This window comes from Aedes albopictus, chromosome 1 (assembly GCF_035046485.1).
Source record: "Aedes albopictus strain Foshan chromosome 1, AalbF5, whole genome shotgun sequence".
NCBI classification, from domain to species: Eukaryota; Metazoa; Arthropoda; class Insecta; order Diptera; family Culicidae; genus Aedes; species Aedes albopictus.
In genome coordinates this window covers 333,487,393-333,503,381 of record NC_085136.1, presented here as the reverse complement: position 1 = coordinate 333,503,381, position 15,989 = coordinate 333,487,393, and the positions used below count along the sequence as shown (strand labels likewise).

The following is a 15,989-nucleotide window of genomic DNA, read 5'->3' as shown; positions in this document are numbered from 1 at the left end:
TCAGATATTCGACCTGAATTGGGAATTGCTAAAGTAAATTCTAATATGAAGTTGCATAACACTAACTCACATATTGAGCTCGAATGTCACTATCGCAGCGAACAGCAGCTTCCAGCCGTTCGATGTCCTCTTCGCGACTAATGGGAAACATAAATCCGGTGACCTTGGGCTTATTAATTGCACCGGCAGCTTTGTTGAGCATTTGATATTCTTCATCCAACTGTTTCAGCTCCTTGCGAAGTGATCGTACCTTGCACAAATCGTCCTCACCACCTATGGTCAAAGGGCCCTCGTTGATGCGCTGTGCCAAACGTTCCATTTCCAACTTCATCAGAATCATTTTTGGAGCTACGTCAACAGTTCCTGTTCAATCAAGAGTTGGTTCAAATTGTTAGCAAAGAAACATTATTTTTAAACTAAACCGACAACAATATTTATTCTAGTACGTCAAAGAACATCGCGGTTAATCATTCACTTCTTCTCAATTTTATTGAATGTACTTTAAATTCTGAAAGCAAGACATCCCATTCCACACTAATCACTCAGAACCCTTGTCGCTGCTGGTTCGTTGTAGCGTCTTCTTCGCTCGGAATGTACGTTGCCGCATACGGTTCCGGCTCTGTTTGATGGCCATTACCAGCTGCTTGGTCAATGTGTCCATATCCAATCCTTCTCCTTCGAAGGCTTCTGCAATATTTTCATAACAAAAGAATACTTAAATTAATAACTCCATCTAAAAAGGTCTTCAGAGAATCATAAAATAAAAATTCTTCGTAAGTCAGCAACACATCGTTTCGACATACACATATATCCAAAAGTTTGAGAAAATTTTTTACGAGAACTTAAGTCTACAATTCTAGTACTACACTACGAAAATATCCACTCACCCAAAAAGCATTCCGAAAAAATGGTGTACGCCTTCATCGAATGCTTAGATTTTCCGGAAGCATGCGAACCATGATAGTTGTAGGCAATAAGGGCCTCATCGGAAAACACCATTGGTAGAAACTGTATTAGATTCATCGGCGCTGGCTTTTTGTTGATAAGATAGTTCACCTATAGTCGAAGAATAAAATTTGAACTCATGCACATTATAATATCAATTGAACCTACATATTGGCACCGGACATACGGATCGTTTCGCACCTCCGCCTCCAAGCGTTCAATTTCCTCCTGCTCGGTCAAAGGAAACTCGAATCCCGGAACGGAAGATGGCTTACAATCCGGAGCGTTCTCCATTTTCGGTAGAGTCCCCGTAAGCACATCCAGATCGCGTTGCAAGTACTCAATCTGCGAAGAAACTGGATTTTCTCCGTGTTGAACAAACTCTCCGGACACCTTTTTGAGGTAGTAGAGTCGTTTCTGTAGTTTCATGATCTTGTGCACTGGAACGAAAAGTCAAGGAGAGGTTTTAGTGAAGTGTCACGCTACGATTCGTAAGATGAAGTAATAGAATGTGGACAGTTAAAAATGTTGGTTGATTCATTCATTTTATTTTATTTTTTGGTGATTTTGCAATGATTAGGATTGGGAAATTCTTTGACGGCATCCTTTTGGAGCATGGTGCTCAAATCTCGATCGGTAAAATCGATCAGCATTCCGATAGTTCTAGGGTTTCGAGCCGGATGGTTGTGATTGGCGTTCAGCACGTCACAAGTTTTGTCTCGGTTCAGGCGTATTCGAGCTTTGCATTTGAGCATGTTTTTCCTGTCGCAGACCCACTTGCTTGATTTTTCCGCCGTGTAGGACCTTGTGTAGAAGTGTCCGCTGTAGAAAAGCTTCAGCGAGTTTCGGTTGCCGATCTGGAACAGAGCTTTACCTGAAAATGATTGGAACTCTGTTAGTTTTGAAAAGTATTGATAAAAAAGAATCACAAAAGGAAATAACTATCGATAGCAGCTAGGTAATTTAAATTTTTATTCATTTAGTTCTTTATATCGTGACTGGAATCAAAACACGCTTCACAGATCCACTGCCCACCGGGGCATCCCGAGCAGTAGGTAATAATTTTGTTCAACTTCTTCTTGTACTCCGGATCCTGCATGGAACGAATACAGCTCACACAAAAACCTTTGACGCGTGTCCTTTTCAGCAGTACTAGAGCATGGCCGTTCGATAGCTGCTTGACGATATTGTCTTTGGAAATTGTACTGTTGTCCAGCCTGAGCAGTTGATCCGGATCGGCGCTTACCACGGTCGGACGTTCAGAGGGGGCATTCATTGCAGGAACGGATTTCAACGGAGATGGCGGTTTTGTACGCTTGACTTTGATCTTTTTCAATATGAGCGGCATTGTCGAAATCGACAGAAGTTTTCCTGGAGAAATACAAGTGTAACGTTAGTATGAAGTTGTGTAGTACTAGAACGCAAGATTATATTAATGGTATGGTAGAAAAACAATGAAGATTATTGTTTGCAAAAATGTAATGTATTGTTCTTGTAATTATTATTAGGTAAATTCCAATGTGGCATCATAGCAAAGAGTAAAACGGTAAATTTTAAGAAGCGTTAGATCCCGTTGTTTCCTGCAAAAATAAAAATTATCAGAATTGAATTCCTAGAAAGTTCTTCAGTACAGAAAATCTTACCTTCCAAATTGGCAAATCGGAAGTGAAAACGCTTCCCTTCACGAAGGGCTCATGGTTATGGTCCTGGCGAACCACGATCAACTCCTTGCCTCGCGTTTTCAATGTAGCTCTACACTTATGCTTACGATAGCCCGTGCACCTCCAGTAGACAATGTTGCCCGTCCCGTGAGCCGCCATTTTGGAAAAGGTGTACTTATCATACACAAGATTTCCACGATAGTTATAGCTATAGGGATGAGGTTCCGCTTCGTCTGGTACTACGGTAATCACCTGTATCAATGAGATAGGTTCTGAAAGACGAAACTCCGTCACATTCTACAGTCACACATTTTTTTTTTTTTCAGAGTTATTATTGACATCAACAATCCAGCAAGGTCATCTAGCAACAGAAACTTTTATTCAACCCAGTCAAGTTCAACCAAGTCACACTGATCCAGTGCAACAAGAGATTTCTCGCGCTTCCTCTCTTGCATCAACTGCTTTAAAGCTCCTCGTTTACGCCTGGCCAACATTCGATCGTGATTGTGTTCGTGCTCTATCGACTCGATCAGCTCCTGGTGAGTACGAACCCTAGACCGACAGCCAAGTGACATGAACTGCACGCACCGCCAGTAGACCTTACCGCCCTTGCAGCTATGGCGAGTGTACGGAAATCCCTGCACCATCAACTGCAGGGAGCCTTTGAGGCTGATTGAGTACTCCGCCGAACCGTAACAGTGTCCTATAATAGTTCAAAAGTTGATTATTTTGTTGCTACTGGAATATACATTGAGCTGTATACCCGAGCAGAAGAAAATAACAAGTGAATAACATATCAAGGTATTTATCTTAAATACTACCATACCTTGATATGCCCTTTATTAGGTGGTAATAAGAGGCAAAATAACAAAAACGAATACCAAAATTTTGTATAAATAACACCTAGAAAATAACAAGTCTTGTTATTTCAATAATGAATGCATACCTAAAATTTCAATTGCTGTATTTGTTATTCCAAAGTTATTGAATAACAAACTAATAACATTTCTTATTATTAAATGTTTCATATGGTCGGCTTTAAGTCAGTCCGGACCATCTGTTTTTCAATGATTTCGAGAAAACGTCCTGCAAACGCTTAAAATATAATATCTCTGGCATTATTTTCAGAAATACTATTATTCCTTTATGTAATGACACATCTTCATTAAAAAACGTCGAAAAGTTTAGGTTTAAAGAATTCCTCAGCTTATCTGTACCTGCCACAAAAATCGCGTAGTCCACTCTGACTGAACGCCGACCATATGTTCAATGACTTCATGATGTAATAGCAAATCTTGTTCTTCGGTTATTTTCACTGCTAAACTAACAAATACTACATCAATACCAAACTCTGCTCAAATACCTCCAACTGTTATTATGATGTTCTCATACCATTTCGTACAATAACGCAGCAATAACAATTTTAGGTATTAGAGCACATGTTGCTCTTCGCATGGTATTTGTAAGGTATGCCCTTCTGCTCGGGTAGTTGTACTAGATTGTAATTCCAGGTCTATAAAGCCAGTCAAATTGTTCTAAATTATATAGATGGGTTGTACTAGATTACTCGCCAAAACAGGTTTGTAGTGAAGAACTACTTGAGTCCATTGTAACAATTTAATTCCAAAAAGTAGTACTAGATTACATGCCAAGAAACTGTGAATTTATTGTTCCTCTTTTTTCATTATTGATAGCTCATTATAACCTTTCAACCACCCTCGTCGCCTTCTCTCAGTTATAATGTCGTGATTATGCGTCGAACGCACAATTTCATACATTGGGTCGCCGTACTTTGAAATTCGCTCGATAATTCTGGCCTTGCATCTGAAAACATAAGACCAAACCGATGAGCATTTCGTATTTTTATCGATTCTATTACGACGAAACTTACTTAAGAGGCTTTGCCTGACCGCACCGCCAGCTGGTGGACCCTTTCCGTTCCTTTTCCATCTCGAATGAGTGTCCGAAGTAGCAGATCTGTCGACGACCTCGACGGCTTGTAGTGTACGTCACCATCCCTAGAATGCAGATCAAATGTTCTTGTTAGGAGATAGATTTCAACGGACGATATAGAAAAACTGTAAACAAAAGAGAAAATTGAAACACGGCTTATTTCGCTTTGAGCTAACTGTTGCTGAGGTACTAGAAGTAGCGCATAATTTTATTTTAAGGAACATTTCTCTTTACGCTCGGTTACAAGCGGATGATTGTGAAAGCGTTTGATGACGATTTTCTTTTGGCCACTGCGATCCCGGACGGCGTTGGCGCGAGCTTTGCAGCTGAAAGAAATCAAAGAATATTAAGGCATACCCCATGTAGTACTAGAATCTAGAGCGTTCCTAAGTGTACGGTGTTGACAACATCTCCATGAGGTAACACTGTTGCGTACTTTATCCCTGGTGAAGGCGAATCCATCCAGCATTAGCAATGGAGTTCCACGATTACTAATCGTATATTGGACGTATGGTTTGGTTCCATTTTCTGTCGGAAGGGGAATCAGGCCAGAGACAAGCAGGAAATAAATGAAACGAATGCACGACAAAGATTAGTTCATCCGTGTGTAACATTGAGAAACGAACTGAAATGAAAATAATACACACGTGTTCTAGTACTACAATATAACATTTTTCATCGAATTTCTCTTTGGTAATCTTGTTACGCATATTTAAAATGGCATATCATTTACTGAGCAACCCCTTGTCAGAGATCTCATGGTGCTGCGTAATTTCTTGATCGTTTTTTATATTGTTTTTCAGAGAGCCATATTTGCGTCGTTCGGAGATGTGATTATGTTCTCCTTGGCGAACTAGATTTTCATCGTTCGGTGGAAGCGGCATGCGAACGCGAGCTCGGCACCTAAACGCCAAAATTAGAGCACACAAAAAAAAGTTACCAATCATACCAAAGTTTCGCAAAAAGCCGTACTTACTTGAGCGCAAAATACTGCGAGCATCGCCAAAAGGTAGAACCGTTGCGTGCTTTTTCCTTGAAGAAAGAGAATCCATCCAGTAACAGCACCAGGGTGCCTTTGTTACTCAATGAATACTGAACGTTTGGTTTTCTTACTGCTTCTGAGGCGTCATGGAAACAATATGCAACTATAAACGAGATGAAAAGTAGGTCAAAATAGGTAAGTAGAGGTGAAACCACCAACAAATCTATTGCTTCAATCAGATTATAATCAAACAATTCATTATTATCGTGTAGTATTTATTTATCCAATAAAGATTTCTAGACTGGTGATGAAAAAACTCCTCCCAATCTCATTCGTCGTTCATCGCGCTCTTTCTTGCGTTGTTCCAGCAGAGCCTTCAAGGCACCGCTTTTCCGACGTTCAGTAATTATCCCGTGATTGTGTTCGCCTCGGATCGAGAGCACTTTGCGATCTGTCTCACGAGATGTCGTCGCGCGAACTTTACAGCTGATAGAAAAAAATAAACAAAAATATAAAATTATTGGATTTGAACAAGATGACGTACTAGATCGACACTAACCGCAAAGCTTTTGATTGCGAACAAGCCCAATCTATGTCGTTGTTCTTGACCAGCTCTTGCGTGAACACGTATCCATCGATCGACAGTTGGAGATTTCCTCGGCCACTCAGAACGAAAAACGACTTCGGCAGCTCTGAAATTGAACCAACAGTGAATGATGGCGGCACTTGCAGATCAAAAAGCTACACGCAGAAACATTCAAACAAGATTAAAATTATTCAAAAGGGTAGGTATATTTGATTCAATGCTGTTGCAAGTTTATTTTCGGCGCTGTTGCTTTCGTTCGTTAACCGTTTGCTTTCGTTTCTCCATAAGTTCTCTCAGCTGGCCTTCTCGACGATGCTCCTTCTTGACGGGATGGTCGTGCACTCCTTGGAGATTCATTTGTAATCCGTTTCGCGAGACCTTCACCGAAGCCAAGCACCCGTAGGCTCTGTATTCAGTGCAACGCCACTGTGTGTGATTTTTCAAAGTGTGTTTCCGGTAGTAGCAGTGGTCTTTGACATACAGTTTGCGACGGTTGCCTTGCAATACGAAGCTGACGTCTTTGCTGGGGCCTATAGCATCTGAAACGGGGCCAAAGGAATTAGTACTAGATTTTTTTAGAACTTTAAATTTGACTTATCGCTGCAAATTTATTTGATCATCTTATTCTCAAGTTGAAAAAAAAAACATTTTTCTTCCTGACATTTCGACAATTTTTCAGGACAAAAAACTTGAATAATGAAATTTTTGCGGTACAGGTCGGACTCGATTATCCGGAGTCGAGTTCTTAAGCTTCCAAACAATCGATTATTGTTCAAAGCAGATATTTTGACTGATTAATGATAAAAGTTGACTTAATAAGATGCCAAAATTTCAGAATCATGTAACATTTCGTTCTTAAGATATACCCAACTAACAATTGCCAGCCGCAAACAAGCAATTATAGCTGAACTAAAATTTTGCTGTAAAGATTACTGTACAAATGCTATTTGAATTGAAAAAGTAGCCAATGATCAACTTTTCGTATTGGTATTAAAAATGATAACTTATAACACTTTACAAGCGTTTAATAAGATTTTTATTCGAATCGCAGTAATTTCTTTACAACATAGTTTAACAAGACTTTTTTTCTGCTTCTTGTTAAGATCATGTAAAAATTAGGACATGTATCTGTATAATGTGTTTTCACAAGTCAAATAAGCGCTTTCGTTTCATCATACTTCAACTCAGAGTACATGATGAAAAACACGTGTTTTTTACTGAACAACAGCTGAATTAATCTGTTGTTCAGTCGTTAACCATAATGTTGTGCTAATTCACCACTACTGAATATGAGTTGAAGTCTGATCATTATTAAACCACGGGAAGTTTATGTTTTGATTTGAGCGCTGCAATTCATCATCTCTAGGACGGCGCAGATAGGAAGGCATGCGGCTGGCAATCGACGGGTCTCGACTTCGAATCTGGATTTAGGTAAATTTATGTGTAGTTATTATTTCACAATATTTGTTCACAGCATTAAGTTCCAATCATAAACTTGGAATTGAAAAATTTTACATTTTTTTATTTTTTATCATTTTTGTTACAGCTGAATAACAGCTTAACAATATAGTTGTAAAACGATATGACAACAAACAGTTCAGTTGTTACACAACACTATGTTTTATAGATTCTCCAAATGTGTGTGAACAAAATCCGTACAAAGGTTATGCCTGTAAATTATCCAAATGTTATTCAGCATCATGCTGAATCAATTCGTCGTAAAGGTGCTTGCAAAATGAGTGATTGTTAGTTAGGTATCTTTGGGAAGATTCAGAACCCGACTCCGGATAATCGAGTCCGACCTGTATAGACTTTTTTTCTTTTTTTAATAGTATGAAAATTGAGTGACATGAAGGACAAATCGAAATCCCTAGCGACAATCACTTCTCTTTTTCGGTTTTCCGCCAGATACGCTCTTGCAGACGTGTCTCCATTAATCGAAAAACTCTCAGAACTAGTACTACAAACATCAGATTGAAATGTAATTTGAATACAAATTAATTATTTATTTGGAAAAAATCACATGAAATACGTAGAGTTTCAAATACTACACTAGCAGGCTACTGTCTTAGCCAAAATGTCCTCAATCATTCAGGCCAACCTCATATGCGAGTGGTCATCAGAAATGACATAGGTCTTTCTGTTGAATACCAACAATTGTCTCCCGTGTTCACTACCTGGTAAAAATTAGCTGCTAACCATGGCATATGATCTCGAGTGATTACCATTTTAGCTTACACTTTCAGGGTTAGACGTTATAATATTGGTGTACCCTCCCAGGGAAATGCACTAAAATATGAATGTACCTTCCCGGGGGAATTTACTTTTAACTTAGTCTCTGAAAGAATTCATAGCAACATTGAAGTTTACCCTCTAGAGCGTCTCATTAATGTTACAGCGAAGACTACTTCATCAAGAAGACATGCAATTCTGTTATTTTCCCATACTAATGACAAGCGTCACCGACGGCACTGCCACCTGTTGAGTTAAGGTGGTATCTTTGTATAATAGTGTAAGAGTGTATTGGTGCGAGTAAGAAGATTTACACACACTATCATAAAAAGTTCCACTTTCATCCGCGGTGGCGCTGGTATCAGTGATTACCGATCTTCGGAAGTGCTGCAAGTCTTCTTGATAAAGTGGTCTTCGGTTACAGGTAACCGTTAAAGGAATCTACTACTACATTTGAATGAATGCGCTAGCGCTTTTTTCAAATAATATGAACTAAAAAAAGACTTACTAAAATACGCAATATTTGGTGTGTAGATTTTGATTCACAATGGCAAATAAATTGTATAGCTTCGCGCCGATAAGATTGTATCTGGCAGTTCTGCTACCAAGTAATTTGAAATGTAATCATTACTACTTACGTTTTTCGTCGCCTATTATTTCGACTGGATTACGCTTATACAGTACAGACACTCCAGCCATCTCCGGATGTGGCATTTCAAATTCGGTTTGAACTTGACTATAGTCTTCCATTGATTGTAGTAGATCGCCTGAAAATATTCACACAAAATACAATCAGTTAGGACGTTGATAATGATCCGATCTAAATGATAGTTTTCATTTATTGTTCAGCATTCAAATGACAATGGTCTCCGTTAACGTAACAAACTAGCCTGTTCTGCACCATGACTCGAGCTTCACATTGCAAAAACAAAACTATCGTTTAGATATTTTATTTATTTTATTTTTTTAACCCTCGAGCAGTCGCGTCTTTGACTACCTGCAGCGACACCGCGCTCACGCTGTGTACCACAAGCGTGCATTTTTCATGGTGCGTGTACTCAGGTGTTGCAGAAATGCCGCGAATACAACGTGCCCACACATCACTTGTTCATCGATTTCAAATCGGCGTATGATACAATCGATCGAGAACAGCTATGGCAGATTATGCACGAATACGGATTCCCGGATAAACTGATACGGTTGATCAAGGCGACGATGGATCGAGTGATGTGCGTAGTTCGAGTATCAGGGACACTCTCGAGTCCCTTCGAATCTCGCAGAGGGTTACGGCAAGGTGATGGTCTTTCGTGCTTGCTGTTCAACATTGCTTTGGAGGGTGTAATAAGAAGAGCGGGGATAAACACGAGTGGGACGATTTTCACGAAGTCCGTTCAGCTGCTTGGTTTCGCCGATGATATTGATATTATTGCTCGTAAATTTGAGACGATGGCGGAAACGTACATCCGACTAAAGAGGGAAGCCAGGCGAATCGGATTAGTCATTAATGTGTCGAAGACAAAGTACATGATGGCAAAGGGCTCCAGGGAGGAATCACCGCGCCCGCCACCCCGAATTCATATCGACGGTGATGAAATCGAGGCGGTTGAAGAATTCGTGTACTTGGGCTCACTGGTGACCGACGACAACGACACCAGCAGAGAAATTCAGAGGCGCATTGTGGCAGGAAATCGTGCCTACTTTGGACTCCGCAGAACTCTACGATCGAATAAAGTTCGCCGTAACACGAAGTTAACCATCTACAAAACGTTGATTAGACCGGTCGTCCTCTATGGGCACGAAACATGGACCCTACGTGCAGAGGACCAACGCGCCCTTGGAGTTTTCGAACGGAAGGTGTTGCGTACCATCTACGGCGGAGTGCAGATGGAAGACGGGACTTGGAGAAGGCGAATGAACCACGAGCTGCATCAGCTGCTGGGAGAACCAACCATCGTCCATACCGCGAAAATCGGGAGGCTACGGTGGGCGGGTCACGTCATCAGGATGTCGGATAGCAACCCGACTAAAATGGTTCTCGAGAGTCATCCGACCGGTACAAGAAGACGTGGTGCGCAGCGAGCTAGGTGGGTCGACCAAGTGGAGGACGATCTGCGGACCCTACGCAGAGTGCGGAACTGGAAGCAAACTGCCATGGACCGAGTGGAATGGAGGCGGCTACTATGTACAGCAGAGGCCACCCCGGCCTTAGCCTGACCGGTAAGGTAAGTAAGTACTCAGTACACGACGCGACCGCTCCCGGGTTAACAGTGTAAGTAATATGACAGGCAAATTGAAGTTCCCTGCGACAATCACTTCTCTTTTTCGGTTTTCCGCCAGATACGCTCCTGCAGGCGTGCCTCCATCAACCGTTTGCGCTAGCTCAGTCTTTGTCTTCGCGTCATAATTGCATGGTTGTGCATTCCTCGCATATTCACTTTGTTTCCTGTCACATAGATGGTTACCGATGCTTTGCATCCCAACGGCCTCGACTGGCAACACTCCCAAATCATGTATCGTTCCCGTTTTTGCTTTCGGGTGAAGCTGTAACCCTGTATGACTAGCTTATGCGCTCTGCTCGTGTCCACGTAACGAATGTCTAGATTTCTAAACACATCTCAATTTTAGTTTATTTAAAACCATGAATCAGATTAGAAAATTTGGCAACACTACTTATGACATTTAGAATCAAGCAATGATGCCATTTTTACTTCACGATAGACAAAAGACAGCATCATTTTATGTGGCTCTTTTATTCATACACAATCCCCACTGATTTCAACAATTTTTGTCTAGCTTTCTCTTTGTCACGTTGCTCGAGTAGTTTTCTGAGCGCACCCGCTTTGCGCCGTTCATGGATTTTGCCATGGTTATGCTCTCCTCTGAACGTGATTTTTCCATCCCTCGAAGCGCGATATGTTGTGGCCCGGGCTTTGCAACTGTAAACGAGCATGAAGTTGACGAAAATGGATGCTGATCTAGTGCTACACTTTACTTACTTTAAAGGTCTAGCTTGACAGCACGCCCAAAACGTCATATGAGCCCGTTCGTTGAGTTTGGTAAACGGATATCCTTCCACAACCAGCTGAGTTGTTCCACGAGCTGTCACCATGTAACATATATCCATTCCGGATGCATTATCGCTGGTATAGTTATCTGTAATACATCAATACATAATAAATCTCCGGAATGAAAAATTTGAGTATTCAAATCTAAAAAGACATATGATAAGTAATTTCACTTAATTTTTATTTATTCTACATGTCTTTAACATCTCTTTGTACTCGACTGCTCTTTATCTAGCTTTCGTTTGTTCAGTAATTCTCTGAGAGCGCCATGCTTTCGTCGTTCGGAAACCACTTCATGATTGTGTTCCCCTCGGCATATGACAGGTCCTTTGTTGGGTGGTCGTGGCATTGTAGCTCGAACGCGACAGCTATAATGAGGTAATAGAATAATGACTTAGCAATCAGAAGTACTTGGCAATTACGAAAACCCTCACCCTAGAGCTTTCTGCTGGGCACAGTTCCAGAAAAGATACCGTTGGGAAATTTTGTTGCGAACGAAGAAGTGGTTCCGAATCACCATGTTCTGCGTTCCTCGGTAATTCAATGCGAAGGAAATTTCCTCTGGACAGACAACTGCAACGAGATTTGTAATAATGTCAAATGTGTGTACGATTCGGTGAAAATTCTTCGAAATACATTGCATATTTTTAAGAAATAGCTTTGAACGAGAATAATTTGAATTTTCTTTTTCTTTCTGTAGCACTACAACAGACTTTTTTTTTCTATTTATAACAAAAATATGATGTTTCACTCTACAATTTATGATTTCTAGTTTATAAATTTATTACAACTTGTGGATATTTATCGTTTATGGCACGACGCGATTTAGTGTGATTATTAACTTTTCTTGTAAACCCTGATCGCAACATCTTAAGTATAACTCAACGTTTTTAAGTTTATTGATAATAATATCTATTGCTTACTACAGACCTCCCGAAATGACACGGTACTTCGCATTATATCAGCTCGATATATAAGCGACGAAGTAATAGAATACCGAAAAAAGATACATCATCAATTCACATTTATTTTTCTTGCTTCAAAAAGCACTGTGCCATTGGTAAAAGCGACGGTTGTGATACCGATGGTATTGATAATGACATCGTTTGTTCTGGTACAGCATGTTTAGTCCTCTCTGGTAGCCCGTCTCGTTCACGGGCGTATTGCTCTTTCAATTTAGCACATTCGCCAGGTTTTCGACGCTGCATAATAATCCGGTGGTTGTGAAAGCCGCGCAGCTTGATAATCGGTTTGCCGTCTCTTTTCCCCCTTCCAGTTGTGGCACGAGCCGTGCAGCTGTAGCAATGATGGAATAGAGGACAGTGATACATCTAGTACTACATAAGGCACAATTGCTTACCCAAGCACCCTGAACTGATTGCACGACCAGTACTGAAGTTCGTCGCTAGCCTTCACACGCATGTAGAGAAATCCATCGACGCAAAGTTGAGTTTTACCTCGTTTGCTCATGACGAATGAGATATCTGAATTATTGGGAAAATTTTTTAGTAATGAGAATTGCAACGCATTTTAACTGTAGTACTAGAGCAAAACACATTAGGCATTCAAAATGTAATAGCATTTATTAATATCATTGAAACGATAAAGTACTAGAATATATGTCACCGCTATTGCTTCAAGCATTTTTCGTGAATACATTGCTCCACAAGTTTGGCTCGTTGACCGGCTTGGCGTCGATCGTTGATGATCATGTGATTGAATTGGCATTCACTTTAGAACATTGCTCCTAGAGCCTTGACTCTCATGTACATAAATCCATTTTTCAATAGCTGGGTGTCCCTTGTTTGGTAAGAACAAAACTTTATAATATCTGCAATATTTCAAAATGTTTTTGTTATTAAGGTAGTACTATATTATGACGTTAGTTGATCCATCTTTAAACATAATTCAATTACGCAAATTTTACATTATATTCATCAAAATTTACCATTTTCCTACTGACATCAAGGTACAAGACCACGTTCTTTCCGGCATTTCTCGATCAGACGGGCACGCGCTCCGGATTTTCGTCGTTCTGTGATCACTTCATGATTGTGCTGTCCTCGTAGAGTTATTCTCGGTGAGCCGTTCTTTTGCACCTTGTGTGTAGTGGCCCGTGCAGTGCAGCTGAATACGAGAAACGAGTAATTGTTAAGCACTAGTTTGAAAGAGCTTAAGGGTAAGAAAATTACTTCAACACTTTTGATTGGTTGCACGCCCAAAACTGTGAATCCCCTCGTGTTTTATCTCTGGTGTAAAGATATCCACTGACAGACAGCTGCATTCGACCCCTTCTGGTCATCACGAAAGATATGTCACTGATTTCTAGAAATGAAAAGTAGTTAATCAACATCAAAACATAATAACCAAGCTAGATCTGGTACTACACGGAAAGGATCACACTGATTTTTTTAAATCTTATATTTGCGATGCGAATGTTAATGTTAACTATACTGTTACTGCTCCGTTGAAGCCTTTGGTTTATTTACGCTGAGAGCTTTTGGCAACTTGGGTGATTTATTTACTGCTAGTTTCTTATACTTGCGGCTGGTCGCGCCGATCGGATGGTTGTGCTGGTTTCGGAGAGAAATTCGAGCACCCTGACCGTTTCGTGGTTTGTACGTGCTTGCCCGGGCTGGACACCTGAAGATTTACGTAATATGTAGTTAAGCTCAAACAAGGCATCGAATTAAAGTAGTACTAGAACAACATTAAATTATAACGATTAATTGACATTTGTTATTTTTTAATTTAACTTGTAATGTTTGGAAACAACTATGCTAGTTCTGCAACAAAAACATTTGTTCATTTTTATTTTACAAAACACAATGTAAACAACAGTCGTGCTAGTACATCATCCAAAGTCCAACTACATACCTATGAGAGTACGAAAGCATGCAGCGCCACATTTCGCAGTGCGTGGAGACTTTTTGACGAGAGAATATGTACCCGTTGACCGTTAGTTGTATTCCACGGCTCGTCATTATGTAGGCCACGTCCTTCGGAACTGAAACACATAAAATTAAGACTTTGTCAAATCGTCTTTTAGAGCTAGAATAACAATTGAGAAAAGAATATGTGTATGATTTGCAAATATATATATTTATCATAACAAATCGTATTCATCATATTCCAAGTCGGATTCCGTGGCGGAAAGAATAACTGCAGAAGTCGGCACAATCTTTTTTCGACGAACGTTCCGTCCGCTAATAACATCGTGAGTATGATCCTCTCTCAGCGAAATCATAGCGCTTCCCTCTTTACGGCTTGTTGTCGCTCGAGCTTTACAACTGAAGCGTGAGAACGATTATGATTGAAGTACTAGAATTGCCTAACAACAGCAGCAAACTCACCGGTGGGCTCTCCTTTGACTGCAAACCCAAATTATTATTTTTTCGCGGACCTGCGATCTAGTGAATATATGACCATTGATCTGCAACTGCAGCGTACCTCGACGACTCATTACGTACGAAAAGTTGCCTGGAAAAAAAATATGATAAAATTTTCTAACTAAACCTTCATTAAAACACACTAAAGAAAAGCACGTAATGAATAAATCAATAGTTTATTTATTGTTAGAAATTACACTTTCACAGTCTATAGTTGCCATTGCTCCAGCTGTTTTTTGGGTCTTCCTCCTTTACGTGGAGGTTCCACTGACTGCTCCGAATCCCTCTCGCGTTGTTCTTTGATGAATTTACATTGACCCCACTTTCGTCGACTGCTGACAACGCCGTGATTGTGCGCTCCTCGGACCGATATAAGCTTTCCGCTCATTTTTTCACTGGTAGCTCGAACTTTGCAGCTACAAAAATAGCAAAAGTCGTTTATTATTAAGAGTGTCACCATTTCTCTAACAAAAACTTACTTCAAAATCCATGCTTGATTGCAAATCCATCGAATGGTATGCGGACGAACCTTTTCACGCGAAAACGAAAACCCGTCGATCATCAGCTGAACCTTGCCTCTCTTGCTCAGTTTAGCGTGCACATCCAGCTCTTCGTATGTGTAGCAATCTGTATAGAAGATTGGAACGTTCAATTTATCTTCACAGATTATTTTACTGCCACATTCTAGTACTGCATAAAAAGCGAAAATAGTATAGCATACAAAGACTGATTTATTCAACTGTCTATATCTTTAACTTTTAAATTGACACAGGTGCTGGTTCGTTCAGCATGTCGCCTGGCCAGCAGCTCTCGAAGTTCGCCATTCTTCCTCCGCTCTTTGATGACTTCATGGTTGTGTGCTCCATCGACTGAAATGATCTGACGATCGGTTGTCGCCCGTGACATGCAACTTAAATTTTGAACCATAGTGAACATATGCAAACGGAAAAGGAAGTACTAGAATACTTACTGTAAAGCTTTAAACTGCACGCAACGCCATCGAATAGTTCGTAAGCGAACCCTTTGCCTGCTGTAGCAATGACCATCGATTATCAACTGAGGAGTTCCTTTTCTACTGGAAACGTAGTTTGCCTCGAACCGACTAACATCTGCAATAGTTAAATTCAGCATAGGGTAGAAGTGGCCGTACAGAATATACCACAGAACAATACAAAT

The 15,989-nt window shown here is 40.4% G+C and overlaps 1 long non-coding RNA gene across 1 annotated transcript in view; it reads right to left on the bottom strand.

Moving 5' to 3' along the window:
* Window positions 1–470: 470 nt before the first annotated feature.
* LOC109404176 (uncharacterized) overlaps window positions 471–15,989 on the bottom strand; it is a 30,543-nt gene continuing 15,024 nt past the window's right edge. The window contains exons 5-22 of the long non-coding RNA XR_009996771.1: window positions 15,784–15,922; window positions 15,293–15,723; window positions 14,778–15,229; window positions 14,302–14,714; window positions 13,812–14,067; window positions 13,617–13,749; window positions 12,785–13,551; window positions 11,859–12,720; window positions 11,356–11,792; window positions 10,673–11,295; window positions 8,998–9,126; window positions 6,101–6,666; window positions 5,536–6,027; window positions 4,498–5,462; window positions 2,589–4,430; window positions 1,114–2,525; window positions 888–1,056; window positions 471–687 (exon numbers count right to left, since the gene is read on the bottom strand). This is a non-coding gene — a long non-coding RNA (uncharacterized LOC109404176). The remainder of the gene's footprint in view (window positions 688–887; window positions 1,057–1,113; window positions 2,526–2,588; window positions 4,431–4,497; window positions 5,463–5,535; window positions 6,028–6,100; window positions 6,667–8,997; window positions 9,127–10,672; window positions 11,296–11,355; window positions 11,793–11,858; window positions 12,721–12,784; window positions 13,552–13,616; window positions 13,750–13,811; window positions 14,068–14,301; window positions 14,715–14,777; window positions 15,230–15,292; window positions 15,724–15,783; window positions 15,923–15,989) is intronic.